Source organism: Topomyia yanbarensis, chromosome 1 (assembly GCF_030247195.1).
Source record: "Topomyia yanbarensis strain Yona2022 chromosome 1, ASM3024719v1, whole genome shotgun sequence".
Lineage (NCBI taxonomy): Eukaryota > Metazoa > Arthropoda > Insecta > Diptera > Culicidae > Topomyia > Topomyia yanbarensis.
The window spans coordinates 80554618-80570713 of NC_080670.1; the positions used below are offsets into that span (position 1 = coordinate 80554618).

At 38.9% G+C, this 16096-nt stretch overlaps 1 protein-coding gene across 2 annotated transcripts in view; it reads left to right on the plus strand.

The window, feature by feature from the left end:
- Positions 1-21: 21 nt before the first annotated feature.
- LOC131678011 (putative nuclease HARBI1) overlaps positions 22-16096 on the plus strand; it is a 92790-nt gene continuing 76715 nt past the window's right edge. Inside the window, exon 1 of one of the 2 annotated variants that reach the window (XM_058958136.1) lies at positions 22-679. The gene's annotated coding sequence lies outside the window, so the exon portion shown is untranslated. Of the gene's footprint in view, positions 680-11864; positions 11951-16096 lie in introns of those variants that run through there. The other variant, XM_058958137.1, reaches the window with a different exon arrangement.

Below are 16096 nucleotides of genomic sequence, written 5' to 3' on the forward strand. Positions count from 1 at the left end.
TTAACAATTAAAGCACACAGAAGGCTATTAATTCTACTATCACCTCTGCATTTACTCATTGCAGGATCGTACAAGCATATTACATGTTTTTCGCGAAGATAATAGAGAGATAATTGTTAACTATTATTTTATTACATTTTGCCAATCACTTTTGCTATTATGCTCTTTTACATATGTGGTCTTGGCAACTCCGTTTGTAGATGGTACATTTTACTGTGACGTTTAGAGAGACGGGCTTGTAGTTGTGATATATTTCATGTGCTGTATTGCAACCGAGAGTGTAGATATGAGGTTTGGCATTGGAAAAACATACTAACTACAGTCGACTTGGAGAAAAATCACAACGCAAAACATCACATCTACAAAATATTAGCAAAGCTTTGGTATACTATATGTGACATTTTGACTTAAGATTAAATTAACATATAAAGAGTTATCATTTTTCTCTATTATTTGTGGACGATAAAGAGTCAATGCTTAGCTTTTATTTGGCATAATAAACTCAGTTTGTTTACATTTTTGTTAGATATTACGTTTTGAATAAACGGTATAGATTGTCATTATTTCGTTGGCGCGTTCCATCGAAACGGGATTTCTGGAGAGTTCCCAGCATTTGAATGTGGCGCTTACCCGAGCAAGAAAGTGCCTTATCATGTCCGGTAATTTTACAGAATTGCAGGTATGATATGATTTTATCTATTTGTTGAAAGAGTGTGCGTTGTCCATGTTCACTGCAATTCACAGGATACCGATGTATGATCGGCATTGCTGAAGGATGCTGAGGAACGGAAACTATTCACCCACCAGTTACGTCTCGAAAAAAAAATGGTTCGAGGCACTAAATTTTGCTATTTTGAAAACAACAAAAACTCATTCCTTATCATCTGAGCTACCTACACACAAATTTTGAGCTTGAAAAAATATTGCGGAGGGAAAATATTCAATATTCAATTACCAATCACTGATCCATCGCAACCAAGGCTTATAAAAATTGGAAAATTTTGTGCGGGACATTAAATTTTGCTATTTTAAAAACAACAAAAACTCATTCCTTATCATCTGAGCTACCTACACACAAATTTTGAGCTTGAAAAAATATTGCGGAGGGAAGATATTCAATATTCAATTACCAATCACTGATCCATCGCAACCAAGGCTTATGGAAATTGAAAAAAAATGTTCGGGACATCAAATTTTGCTATTTTGAAAACAGCAAAAACTCATTCCTTATCATCTGAGCTACCTACACACAAATTTTGAGCTTGAAAAAACATTGCGGAGGGAAGATATTCAATAATCTGTGGATCAATATCAATCAAAGCTTATGGGAATTGGAAATTGGAAAATTTTGTTCGGGACATCAAATTTTGCTATTTTGAAAACAACAAAAACTCATTCCTTATCATCTGAGCTACCTACACACAAATTTTGAGCTTGAAAAAATATTGCGGAGGGAACATATTCAATAATCTGTGGATCAATATCAATCATCAATCTCCGCACCATAATGGAAACACCACCTAGCCATGAGCCGAAGAACTACAGTGGAATTCACCCACCAGTTACGTCTCGAAAAAAAGTGTTCGAGGCACTAAATTTTGCTATTTTGAAAACAACAAAAACTCATTCCTTATCATCTGAGCTACCTACACACAAATTTTGAGCTTCAAAAAACATTGCGGAGGGAAGATATTCGATATTCAATTACCAATCACTGATCCATCGCAACCAAAGCTTATGGAAATTGGAAAATTTTGTTCGGGACATCAAATTTTGCTATTTTGAAAACAACAAAAACTCATTCCTTATCATCTGAGCTACCTACACACAAATTTTGAGCTTGAAATAACATTGCGGAGGGAAGATATTCAATAATCTGTGGATCAATATCAATCATCAATCTCCGCACCATAATGGAAACACCACCTAGCCATGAGCCGAAGAACTACAGCGGAATTCACCCACCGAAAAAAATTGTTCGAGGCACTAAATTTTGCTATTTTGAAAACAACAAAAACTCATTCCTTATCATCTGAGCTACCTACACACAAATTTTGAGCTTGAAAACACATTGCGGAGGGAACATATTCAATAATCTGTGGATCAATATCAATCATCAATCTCCGCACCATAATGGAAACACCACCTAGCCATGAGCCGAAGAACTACAGCGGAATTCACCCACCGAAAAAAATTGTTCGAGGCACTAAATTTTGCTATTTTGAAAACAACAAAAACTCATTCCTTATCATCTGAGCTACCTACACACAAATTTTGAGCTTGAAAAAACATTGCGGAGGGAAGATATTCAATAATCTGTGGATCAATATCAATCATCAATCTCCGCACCATAATGGAAACACCACCTAGCCATGAGCCGAAGAACTACAGCGGAATTCACCCACCAGTTACGTCTCGAAAAAAATGGTTCGAGGCACTAAATTTTGCTATTTTGAAAACAACAAAAACTCATTCCTTATCATCTGAGCTACCTACACACAAATTTTGAGCTTGAAAAAACATTGCGGAGGGAAGATATTCGATATTCAATTACCAATCACTGATCCATCGCAACCAAAGCTTATGGAAATTGGAAAATTTTGTTCGGGACATTAAATTTTGCTATTTTAAAAACAACAAAAACTCATCCCTTATCATCTGAGCTACCTACACACAAATTTTGAGCTTGAACAAAACATTGCGGAGGGAAGATATTCAATAATCTGTGGATCAATATCAATCATCAATCTCCGCACCATAATGGAAACACCACCTAGCCATGAGCCGAAGAACTACAGCGGAATTCACCCACCAGTTACGTCTCGAAAAAAATGGTTCGAGGCACTAAATTTTGCTATTTTGAAAACAACAAAAACTCATTCCTTATCATCTGAGCTACCTACACACAAATTTTGAGCTTGAAAAAACATTGCGGAGGGAAGATATTCGATATTCAATTACCAATCACTGATCCATCGCTGCCAAGGCTTATGAAAATTGGAAAATTTTGCTATTTTGAAAACAAAAACACACTCCTTATCATCTGAGCTCTTGTATTTTTTTGCATTGTAAAAACATAAACAATTTACAGCTCAGTCAAGCTAGCGCATTGAGGTGCGACAAGTAAAATTATTTTGTAAAAAATAATCACTATTATATTTATATTTACTGGATACCGCCCTGACTGGTGGGGGAATTTCGCCACTGATTACATTTTTCACAGGTAGATGGCGCGTCAGTTGCGACTACAGTAATGGTTCATGTCTCGGACTGGTGGCTGAGCGAGCTGGTGGGGGAATTCACAGCGGTGTTTCCAAAAGAGAATAGTGAAAGAGACGCAGAGTGAAAATCAGTCAAAACGGCAACACTCCCTTTACGATGATTTCAACACTAGAATTTGGCAACCGTTTCCAAAGGCAGCACTTTAAATGACTCCTATTATATTTTGAAAACAAACCTTTTGTCGATCGTTGGATTTGTTTATCAAACGATGTGCATTTCGAAACAAAGAGATGAAATAATTCTAAAACTTGTTTTTACTCATACATAGACTCTAGAATGCACCTTACAATCACGATTGCACTAAATTCTGACGAAAATTCAAATTTTTTTTGATAGATTTACAATACTTATCTCCTCCAACTCAGGCATGAGTAATGTTTATTTACATTGCACGATTGGTTTGCTCAATAAGGTATTTTTGGCTTCACACTATTCGTCTCTTTTCCTATTCTCTTTGATTAAACCTAATGAAAAATCGAAGACTCCATATCAAGAAGACTGGCAACTCTGTCCAGAATCCGGAGACAGTAACAGCAACGCCACTTGCGGGTAAAGGTGGTACTTTCCATAGTGATGCACACACACATATACATTTTTACATAAAGCTTCCTCCCTTCTTCCAATAGAGGCGCTGTAACCTCTGTCGCTTCTCGTTTGTATGGGGGAAGGAAAGAGATATCAGTCTTCTTGATATGGAGTCTTCGGAAAAATGTTAAATTCCTCTTTTTTTTTAATTGCATCAAGCTTCTCTGAGGTTAGAGTTTCAAATTAGGGTTTTCGATTGATGGCACTGACACCGCGCCAGTGTTTTGCACTGGCACGGTGCCAATAGAACGCTCCAACGCAAATCGAGTGCACTCTTGAATGTGTGCGTGTAGTTTGTCGAGCTGTCATTCAACAGCTGATGTTTGTTTATTTACAAAATAAAGCACTTAAATAAGAAATAAGTGTTGCTTTAAGCGGATTAATCATTAGGTACAGTCGGAAAATTTATCAAAATGTGTAGATATTGTTATACGGCGCAGTCAAACGGTGGACAACCAGAGTGCAGACCCTAATATGTTGATCAAAAAGGTTTTGAACAATTTGATTCATTGTGGTACCAACTTATACGGGAAAATAAACAAATCCCACACAGAACAACATGTAGAGTTGTGTCTCTTAATGCGCGGTTAATTGGGCCGCTTGAAAGAAATTCGACAAAACGATTTCCGTAGATCATATAATTATCGCAACGTTGCGCTAGTGACCGATTAGTCTGCAATTCTCTATACGGCACTAGTGAGCACACACAGCACATAATATAATGGTATATGTCAATATTCTGTTAATTGAAAGATATGATCTTTTCAGAAAAGTTTTTCAGTAGGTCAAGATCAACCCGTATACCTATGGATTATTTTTGGAATTAACTTGCAGGGCAACGCTAGTGACTCAATTTGACGATATACATCAGTAGATCAAATGCTGCACGTAAATGAATAAATCATTTTTAGATTCGTCCACTAGGCTGCGCTAAAGTACATAATAGCCTAGCGTAGTATTTGGAAAATTATGTTCTATCCTTGGTTCTATCTCAAAGGTTTTACGGTTTAGGTCGATGTTGTTCTCAATAAGGTTCTTGGGGATGGAAGAAGATTCATTCGGATTTCATCCGCTGGGCGGCGCTAGTGAACATGCAATTTTTTTTATTTTTTGGATTTCAATATCATGATAATTAAGAATGATGTGTTCGGCATAGTTCTTTTGTAGGCTAAGGACTGCCCGAAGGTTAGTCTAGTTTACTCCTACTATGCGGCGCTAGTGAAGGGTTCCCTTAACCGATTTTCCGACTCCGCACTCATATTTGCTTCAGATAGTTTTTCTTTTACTAGATTGTGTATGGACATTTCCAAGCAAATCAACCAAAGGTCCGAAATACCCAACCATGGTCCGATTCTGACCATCCTATTTTATATTTTTTTGTTCTCTGCATACTCCTTGAGGTTCATGATACCAAGTGCAATGTTGTATTGAGTTCAATGAATGCCACAGGTACTCTACGAACGTCTCATGGTTATCCTAGAACTCCCAGAAATAAAGGAATATTGTATACACTCCTTGAGGTTTAGGGAATTCAATATTAAATTGATTGCAACGATTGCTATAAGTCATCCATGAACGTTTTTGTCTTCAGTTTTATAATCGTAAACAGTGATCTCTTAGTCGTTATATATTCATGGATGCCCAGTTGAAAGAACTTGTTTTTTTTTTTTCAAGTTATCCAAAAACTATGGAGGTAAAGGCTTATGGTCTATAAGCCTATAATACAGAATAAAAGAGTTACAAGCATTCGTAACCGAGCGCTCCTTCGTTACACACGCGCGATGTTTGTTGTAACATTACCTTGATTTAGGCGATATCAGTGAAGGTGTTTATTCCAGCAAGGGCAGGAGTATAAACATTATAAACGTTAAATTGTGTCAAGCAGTTCAGTGTAGTGCGGTGTTAAACAGTTTTATTACCTGAAAGACGGCTTTGCTTAGACGAGCTATACCAGATAAAGGTCACGCGGGTGACGCATAAAGCAAACGAAGGATCAATTCACCTACCAGCTCGTCAGGAACCAACTGGTGAAGTGTTTCGTTTTTTACGTTTCTTATCGATTTTTTTATTTTTGCATTTGATTTTTTTATTTTTATTTAAGTTAAACAGTGCGGTCGAGCGTGTCTCTCCCGCAACAAAATGGATCAAGGAGAAGGATCTCCCTCCAAAGGTGAATCTTTTGGGGAAGAGGAACACCTATTTGAGTCGGAGACAGAAGTTGTTACCTCCAACTCATCTTCCTCACTTCCCCCAAATATATCACAGCACCGCCCCCCCCCCCCGAATCAACGTTTACCAGGATGGATCCGCTGGTCCTTGGGTGGTATGGTTAAACAGCATAACTGCTGCGCGAGAGCTGACAAAACGTTACTCGGCCGTAACCGAGATTAAAAAGTTACAGTCAGATAAACTGCGCGCAGTCGCTACTGCATTGAAACCGGTCAATGATATCGTTAGTAATAGCCTCTTTATAATGGTGTATCGCGTTTACATTCCTCCTCGTGATGTGAAGATTGACGTTGTGGTAAGTGATGTGGGTCTAACTGTCGATGATCTAATGAATGATGAGGTTGGCCGCTTTAATGACCCTAACTTTCAATCAGTTAAGATTTTGGAGTGCAAGCATTTGCACTCAAAGTACATCGAAGATGGGAATTAATATCCATCAGACTGGTTTCGCGTAGCCTTCGCCGGATCTGCACTTACGAGCTACGTTGAAGTAGGAGGAGCTCGTCTATCTGTGCGTCTGTTTGTACCACGGGTTATGAATTGTTCCAATTGCAAGCAGCTAGGTCATACGGCCACTTACTGTAGTAACAAGCAACGGTGCGGTAAATGTGGGGAACGCTATGCAGAAGATACTTGCAGTAGGTCCGCTAAGAAGTGTGTTTACTGTGGGGAGAATCCGTATGCACTTTTGAAATGCCCAACGTACAAACTTCGCGCGGATGACCTGAAGCGATCCGTCAAAGATCGCTCCAGACGCTCTTACGCAGAAATGCTATCCAAAATCGATTCGACACAGGTACTTCCCTCGGAGGAAGAGTATAGGTTTTTATCCAACTCGATTCTCGATACCGAGATTCAAACTCAGACGAAACGAGTACCCGACATGAACACCCAAAAACGTTCTCCCAACCCGTGTGGGACAAAGAGTACTCAGACGTGTACGCGGAGAAGGCTGCCGCGTATAAAGCCTTACTGAACGACGGGTTGATCAATAGCTTTCGACTCTACACGATATTAGAAAAGCGAATGAAAAGTTTAATGAAAGCCAAGAAACGCAGTTACTGGCGCCGCTTTGTCGGCGGGTTAACAAGAGAAACATCGAAACATTTGGGGCACGGCCCGACGTATTCGAAACCGAAGCAGTACTAACGAGAGCGTGGAATATTCAAACAGTTTGATATTCGATTTCGCCAAGAAGGTTTGTCCGGATCCCGCCCCGGCACAGAAAATCTACCGCGCCACGTCGCCTCACAATACTGCGAACGAAACACCGTTTTCGATGGTGGAGTTCTCACTTGCTTACTTATCATGTAACAATAAAGCCCCCGGGGCCAAACAGAATTATATTCAACTTGTTGAAGAATCTACCAGACTGCCAAGAGACGCTTATTGAATTTATTTAGAAAGTTTCTTGAGGGTAACATTGGACACATGATTGGAGACAAGTGAGTGTCATCGCCATCCAAAAACTAGGAAAACCAGCCTCCGACCACAACTCGTATCGACCGATTGCAATGCTATCATGTATCCGGAAGTCATTCGAGAAAATGATCTTGTTTCGCCTCGACAATTAGGTCGAAGCAAATGGCTTCCCTAATAAAAAATATTATACACGAACTTTAACTCATATAGTGCAACGATTCCACATATTGTTTGGATGATACCCTGAACTGTTCGTTAGGCTCTTGAATCATAAGATGTTTATTAGGGTTACTGTTAGATACATAGTTTGGCTTTTGCAAAGGCAAAGGGACGAACGATCGCCTTGCGTTGCTCTCAACAGAAATTAAAATGACATATCAGTATTCTTGGATATCACGAGGGCTTACGATTCAGTTTTCATCAACATTCTTTATGATAAGTCTTTCACCAATTTTAAATAACTTTTTGCTAAACCTGTTATCTGAAAAACACACGCATTTCTCGCATGGTGATTTATCGACATCACGATTTAGCTACATTCGCCTTCCCCAGGGCTCATGTCTAAACCTTCTCCTATACAATTTTTACGTGAATGACATTGACAAATGTCTTGTCAATTCCTGCACGCTAAGTCAGCTTGCAGATGACGGTGTGGTCTCTATTACAGGTCCCAAAGCCGTCGACTTGCACGGACCACTGCAGATACCTTGGACAATTTGTCTGCTTGGGCTCTCCAGCTGGGTATCGAGTTCTCTACGGAGAAAACTGAGCTAGTCGTATTTTCTCAGAAGCGTGAACCAGCGAAACTACAGTTTCAGTTAATGGATAAAACTATTGCTCAGGTTTCAACATTCAAATATCTCGGGGTCTGGTTCGACTCTAAAGGAACCTGGGGATGTCACATTAGGTATCTGAAACAGAAGTGCCAACAAAGGTACAACTTTCTCCGTACAATAACCGGAACATGATGGGATGCCTATCCGCAGGAAACCTAATCAGGCTGTACCAAACAACGATACTATCAGTGATGGAGTACGGATGTTTCTGCTTTCCGCTCCGTTGCGAACATACATTTCATCAAACTAGAGAGAATCCAGTAACGCTGTTCGCGCATTGCCTTGGGTTGCATACAATCGACCCATACGATGAGTCTCGAAGTGCTGGCGGGCGTCCTTCCGCTAAAAAATCGATTCTGGGACCTCTCATATCGATTGCTCATTCGATGCGATATTTTAAACTTATTGATGATTGCAAATTGCGAAAGGCTTGTCCATCTTAATTCTCAGACCCGATTCATGTCCTTGTACTTCGATTACATGGCACAGAACATCAATTCATCTTTGTATAACGTTAACCGTGCTCATCTCTTAGATACTTCTGATCCAACTGTATTTTTCGACACATCCATGAAGAAAGAGGTTCGTGGCATCCCGGATCACATTCGCCCACAAGTGGTCCCAAATATTTTCTATAATAAATACCATCAAGTCGATTGCGGCAAAATGTTCTACACTAACGGATCAATTCTCGACGGGTCCACAGGCTTCTGTATATTCAACGAAAATCTTTCTGCCTCATTCAAACTCAATAATCCTGCTTCAATTTACGTCGCAGAATTAGCTGCCATTAATTATCTTCTCGGGATCATTGACCCCTGCCCGCATACCATTACTACATCGTTTCGGACAGTCTCATTTCCATTGAGGCCATCAGTGCAGCGAAGTCTGGAAAGAACTCACCGTATTTCCTGGGGAAAATCCGGGAATATCTGAGTGCTTTATCTGAAAAATCTTACCAGACTACCTTGGTTTGGGTCCCGTCACATTGCTCTATTGCGGGCAATGAGAAGGCGGACTCTTTAGCCAAGGTGTGCGCATTGGAAGGCGACTAATGCGCCCATCCTACTTTCCGATTTATCCTACTTTCCGGTTAAGATATCGACGGTTTATAAGTTTCTCAGAACATTACAAATCCGACATTCAATAATAATAAATATATAAATGCGGATTCTACTCGCCAGCAATTCGTTTCGCCATAGGCAGATATAACTCAACACGTGTAGGGCTACTTCAGGTTCGAGTGATTCTACTATTCTTAGATTAGCCCTGGATCCCGCTCTGGTGCCAAATCTTCGGGGTAATTGGTTGATTGTTCGTATTAGTAAAGAGGGTTCGGATCGGGTTTCTCAAATTTTAAATTTTCAGGTATGAGTCGGGCTCGGGTTTTCAAATTTTAAAACTCTCGAGTTCGGGTCGGGTTTTACAAAATTTTCATTCTGGGGTACGGGTCGGGTTTGAGTTTTTAAATTTTAAAAGGTTCGGGTTTTTCAAATTTTATAATTTTGGGCTCGGGCCGGGTTCGGGTTTTTAAATTTTTAAGCACTCGGGTTCGGGTTCGAAAAAATTGAAACCACCCGACCATCTCTAACCTATCTCATTTGTCGAGCTATTAGGCCCTCACATCAGTCCGATCCTCGTTCACCTCTTCAATGCGATAATCGATAGTCGCAGATTTCCGCAAATCTGAAAAACGGCCTTCATAGCCGATTCCGAAATCTGTCAATCACGTCGAGCCAAAAGACTATCGACCAATTAGTGTCCTCCCAGCCATCTCTAAAATATTCGAGAAAATTCTGCTCGACCAGATCTATAGCTTTCTGGACTACCATCAACTACACTGCCGTGATACGCATAACAGTCCCATTTGCTATGGATTTCCTATGCAGGTGAGACTGTTATGCATATCACGGCAGTACAGCTGCTTGCCAAACATCAATCAGGATATCAAAAACGTCATAGTACTAGCACCGCCCTAACAAAAGTCGTACACGATATCTATATCAACCTAGACAAAGGCAACTGTACTGTGATGGTTCTTGTCGACCTGTCGCTTGCTTTCAACTGCGTAAGTCACCGGATACTCCGCAAAAAGCTAGAAGAGTTTGGTTTCTATGCTGATGCATGCGACCTGTTGACATCATACATGAAGCACCGTACTCAGCTTGTCAAAGAAGATAGGAAGAAGTCAGCGGAGAGAGTACTTACAGATGGAACTCCCCAAGGATTCTACCTCAGTGCACTGTTATTTTCCCTATATATTAATAGCATGCCTGAAATTCTACGCTGCGAATACCACCTGTACGCCGACGACATGAAAATCTACATTTCCGGCCCGGTGCAATATGTAGAAAATATGATCAATATATTAAATGCTGATCTCAACGCAATCGAACAGTGAACAGCGAGCAACAAACTTTTCCCTAACCCACGCGAAACCCAGGCTGTAATCTTCTACAAACAAGGTAACATCACACCCCAAAGCAAGATCTCATTTTGCGGAGAGATTATCCCGCTGTCCAAAGAAGTCACCAATCTAGGGTTAAAAATGGACAGCAACTTAAAATGGGCAACACAGGTGAATAATATCACAAAGAAAGTATTCGGCACATTAAGGACTTTCCGCCGCTTCGCATCTGTCCTTTCGACACCCACACGCAAGAAGCTGATGCTAGCAGTCATCATACCTTATCTCACATACGGTGACACGGTATGTTCCAGGTTTATCAACTCAGCTCAAAGAATTACAAAGATGCTTTAAAGTCGGGTTCTACGAATAGTACCCCGGACATATCCTGGAACATCTTCAGAAAAGCGTCTCGGAGCGCACAAGCTTATTCCACATCCCAATGAACACAGCCAGCAGCAGAAAAAGTGTGCTGATTTACGGAGCCCTTAGCTGGAACGCACTTCCAATTGAAATAATTAACCGACAATAACCTGCTTCAAGAAATCACTAAACGAGATTTGAAAAGGCTATCAAAAACCAGAGAATATTGACGTGTGTCCTTCCATTTGTAAAATATGTAATGTTATTTTTCCTTGACCTGAAAAACAGTTAACACTAATAAAATTACAAATAACAAAAACTAAAATTTTCGAGAAAAAAGCGTTCTTCACGTATAATTTTTCAATGATCCACATCGAATGTCAACAAGAACATCTGTTAGCGGCCACGGCTGGGTTGTTTTGACGTTTGCGTTGTTGGTGTTAGTGAGTGCACTGGCTCCACCGACAAAATTTTCGGTGCCAAATATCTGCCCCGAAATTGCACTGGAATTGCACTTTTTTATTGCAGTTCCAATCAATGGAACATGGTGTCGGTGTTTTGACAACACTTCTGCAAGAAAAGTGCAATTTCAGTGCAGAAAACTACACCAGTTCTTTCAATCGAAAACTCTAAATGTAAGTTTATTTACACATATCAACAAGAGTGCGATAATGGATTTGAGTGAATAAGGTGTTTTTGTTTACATCAATTTTTCTTTTTTTTTTTAGATGTATTATCTCGTCGAGCGTTGATCAACCCGTTTTAACGGTTTAATTGCACTGATCGTATGTAGTCATCTAGGAGCGCTGGGGGTTTCCTTAATCGGGTAGGTCGCAGTGTTGTTTCCAAATTTGTGTCAGCTTCCGATGCGTGTGGCAGCTGCGTTTGCAGACGGTGGGAATTTTCGTTGCATTTGGCCGCTGCATCTGATTTGTTCGTATTACGCCAAGGTACAATCTTTTTCGTCTGTGACACATGTCGTTTAAAAACCTTGCCATCTTCGCTGTTGAGGACCAGACTGCCATTTCGTTCCTCTGTTACGGTGTATCGTGTCGGGGAGAAACGAGAGTCGCCTTTTGAAAGGTGATGTCGTTCGATTATTACTTCGTCACCGGGCTTAATTCGACAATGACGAGCACCACGCCGCGTATCCTCGCGTTGTTTACCTGCTAGCTTAGCTTCGCGATCTCTACGTTCGAAGAGTTCTTCGTCGAAGCTCGATTTACAGTGTTCAAGTAATGGTAGTCCACGTTTTATTTTTCGTCCGTACATCACCTCTTCAGGAGGTACCTTAGTAACACTATGAGCGGCGGCATTGTGAGCATTAACTGCTTTCTTCAATGTTTCTATATGACTTGTTTTATTTGAAATAGCGGTTGCCATTGCTTTGTTAATTAATTTCATATAGCTTTCTGCAAGTCCATTCTGTTGCGGGAACAGGGGTGTCGAAAAGCTTAAGGAAATGTCACGCTGCTTGCAGTATTGTGCAAAATCATGGCTGTTGAAAGGTGGCCCGTTATGCGTTTTTATAGATTTTGGGTACCCTTCTTTTTCAAATACATCATCAAGGACTTTTTGTGTGCATTCAAAGTTGGTTGATTTCACCGGTCGTGCGATGATGTATCTCGATTTATAATCAACGATTACCAGAATCAAGATACCACCCAATTTTATGTAGGGTCCGTTAAAATCTAGCGCTACTGTTTCCCAGGCAGTCTTAGGAACGAATACTCTCTGCATCGGAGTTGGTCGTTCTGGTTTGCCATTAACACAACATGTTTCACATGTGTCGACCCATTTGGTTACGTCTTTTGGCATGCCGGGCCACCATACACGCTGCCGCATAATGCTCTTCATTTTTGCAATCGACGGATGGCCTTGATGTGCCACTTCCAAAGCACGCAATTGAAGTGCACTCGGTATAACTGCGCATCCAGTTTTGACTACTATGCCATCCTGGACTGATAAATCGTTTTCGATTGAGTGGTACTTTCGCAGATTTTGTGGCCAAACTCCTGTTTCTAGGGCAGACATTACGAGTTGTAGGGTGTCGTCCGAATCGGTTGCGGTTTTAATATCGGCTTCAGTGAGAAATTCAGCTGGATTTGTCTCCAATGCTGCAATTTCCCAAGGGCTAACTTCTTCATCAAAGGGTTCATCATCTCCATCGTATAGTCTGGATGGTGAATCAGCAATATTCTCCATTCCCCGGACGTATTCGACATCGTATCTATATGGACTTAGCCTGAGAGCCCATCCATCGGCACGTGTCAGAGCTCGCTTAGTTTCTTCTCGCGATCGATTTAGGATGAATGTAACACCTTGTGCATCCGTGCGGAGGGTAAAGTGTCTACCAAGTAAGAAATAGGAAAAATGTTCCACTGCCCACACTGCACCTAAGGCTTCCCGTTGGTTTTGCGCGTATTTCTTCTCGGTAGTGGTTAGGGCCTTGGATGCGAAACTGATTATCCTCGGTGCTTGGTGTGTTCCTTCTTGTACCAGCACGGCACCTAAGGCCACTGGCGAAGCATCGGTATACAGAATAGTTCTATCGTTTTCTGAGAAAAAGCCTAAAGATATTGTGCAATTGATAATACACTGTTTGACTAATTTGAATGCTTCTTGTTGCTCGGGTCCCCACGACCATAATTTGGAAGTTGTAGCAGCCCATAGTGGGCTTGAAATATCCGCAAAGTTTTTCAAATAAGGGCTGAGGAACGACGCTAGACCCAAAAAACTTCGAAGCTCAGAGAGTGTCGACGGTTCTCTGTAATTTCGAACGCTTTTAATTTTCTCGTTGTCTACGTGAAAGCCTGTTGCATCGAGTTCATGGCCGATGAACTTGATTCTAGTTCTATCGAACTCACATTTAGCTGTGTTCAACGTCAAGTTATTTGCTCTCAGGATTTGTAACACTTTTGTCACTGTCCTACGAAGTTCCTCTATCGTTTCCGCGAAAACAAAAATGTCGTCGATATAAACTATAAGATTATCGACGTCTTTAAGGATCCGAACCATCTCACGCTGAAAAATTTCCGGCGCGCAGTTCACACCGAACATGAGTCTGGTGAATCGGTACATACCGTCTTCCGCTAGAAATGTTGTCAAGTCGCGAGACTCCTCAGATAATTCTAGATGGTAGAAGGCATTAGTGAGGTCCAGCTTTGTGAAATATCGCGATCCGTAGAGTTTGACACGCATTTCTTCGAGCAATGGAAGTCGAAAATATTCGCGTTTTATAGCTTGATTGGGAGCACGCATGTTAACGACAAATCGGAAGTCATTCTTTCCTTTGGAAACTGCGGACATTCCGCTTATCCAGTTGGGAGCACATTTAACATTTTCTATTATGCCTTGGGCTTTCATTTCGTGTAATCTTCGACGTGCACCTTCCCTGTAAACAGTATACACGTAGCATTAAAAATGTGTGGCCTTGGTCGATAAGTACCGTTTTGGTTAATGGTGGTTGCCACTAGCTATATATATATATATATATATATATATATATATATATATATATATATATATATATATATATATATATATATATATATATATATATATATATATATATATATATATATATATATATATATATATATATAATATATATATATATATATATATATATATATATATATATATATATATATATATATATATATATATATATATATATATATATATATATATATATATATATATATATATAATATATATATATATATATATATATATATATAATATATATATATATATATATATATATATATATATATATATATATATATAATATATATATATATATATATATAATATATATATATATATATATATATATATATATATATATATATATATATATATATATATATATATATATATATATATATATATATATATATATATATATATATATATATATATATATATATATATATATATATATATATATATATATATATATATATATATATATATATATATATATATATATATATATATATATATATACATTTTTTTTTGCGGCTGAGGCGAGCGTAATACTCGAAGTATATTCAAACTTGCATAGTGACAACCACATATTCGATAATAATCTACTGTTTAAAATGTTTTTTAAGCGTTACCTATATGCTGCTGGCACGTTGTAGTATGCGCTTTTGGTTGGCGGGATCGTCTTGTCGATGGTGAATTTAATCTTAACCCCTGGCATTTTGGGGAAAGGTTCTGTCGTTTTTGGTGTTTCGCATATATATATATATATATATATATATATATATATATATATATATATATATATATATATATATATATATATATATATATATATATATATATATATATATATATATATATATATATATATATATATATATATATATATATATATATATATATATATATATATATATATATATATATATATATATATATATATATATATATATATATATATATATATATATATATATACATTTTTTTTTGCGGCTGAGGCGAGCGTAATACTCGAAGTATATTCAAACTTGCATAGTGACAACCACATATTCGATAATAATCTACTGTTTAAAATGTTTTTTAAGCGTTACCTATATGCTGCTGGCACGTTGTAGTATGCGCTTTTGGTTGGCGGGATCGTCTTGTCGATGGTGAATTTAATCTTAACCCCTGGCATTTTGGGGAAAGGTTCTGTCGTTTTTGGTGTTTCGCAGTTATTGATTGTGTTTCCTATCTGTAACAATCCCATGTCACTAGCTGTCGATCGTCCGAGGATTGATCGAGTTCCTTTAAGTACTACGTGGAAGGTCGTTGTTATTGCTGACTTTGTTAAACCTGGTTCTGTAACTATTATTTTGGCTCTGAAGGTACATTCGATGACCATTGGCTCTTGAGACCCATAGCCATGTAATCCTGTATTTGAGGATCTAGTCATTGATATCGTTCCGGCTCCGGAGTGAGCTTCACCTCTTAGCAG